This window comes from Propithecus coquereli, unplaced genomic scaffold, assembly GCF_000956105.1.
Source record: "Propithecus coquereli isolate 6110/MARCELLA unplaced genomic scaffold, Pcoq_1.0 Scaffold67, whole genome shotgun sequence".
In the NCBI taxonomy this organism is placed as follows: domain Eukaryota; kingdom Metazoa; phylum Chordata; class Mammalia; order Primates; family Indriidae; genus Propithecus; species Propithecus coquereli.
The window spans coordinates 4,837,192-4,837,712 of record NW_012152729.1 but is presented as its reverse complement, the minus strand read 5'-3'; positions in this window follow the sequence as shown (position 1 = coordinate 4,837,712).

The following is a 521-nucleotide window of genomic DNA, read 5'->3' as shown; positions in this document are numbered from 1 at the left end:
TTAACTGTTCCTCTGCCCCCTGTATACCCTGTAAGCTTGTATTTATATTCTACAGGCTTAATCAGATTCAGGTTTTGGGTTTTGCTTTGTTTTGATTTGTTGGCAAGACTACTTCATTTTTTTTAAAGATCTTATCTCATAGGCAAGACTACTTCATATGCGGTGCTGTGTACATCCAACAGAAAATATATAATGTCTGATTGTTTTGTGTTTTGTGACAAAATAAGTGGTTGACGTCGCAGTCAGATTTTAACATGCACGTCTCTTACCATAAATGCGGTGAACATCTCATTTGTTTAAGAGCCATTTATTTGTATTGATTATTCTAACCATGTTCTTACAGCAGTTTTTTCTACTGTGTGGCTGGCATATTTCTTATTGTTTGTAGAAACTATCTATTAAGAATATTGCCTTTCTCTACTAGGTGACGTTTAAGATCACTCCTTGTTCGGAGGAGCTTTTTTTTTTTTTGGAGACAGAGTCTCACTTTGTTGCCCTGGCTAGAGTGAGTGTGGTGGCGT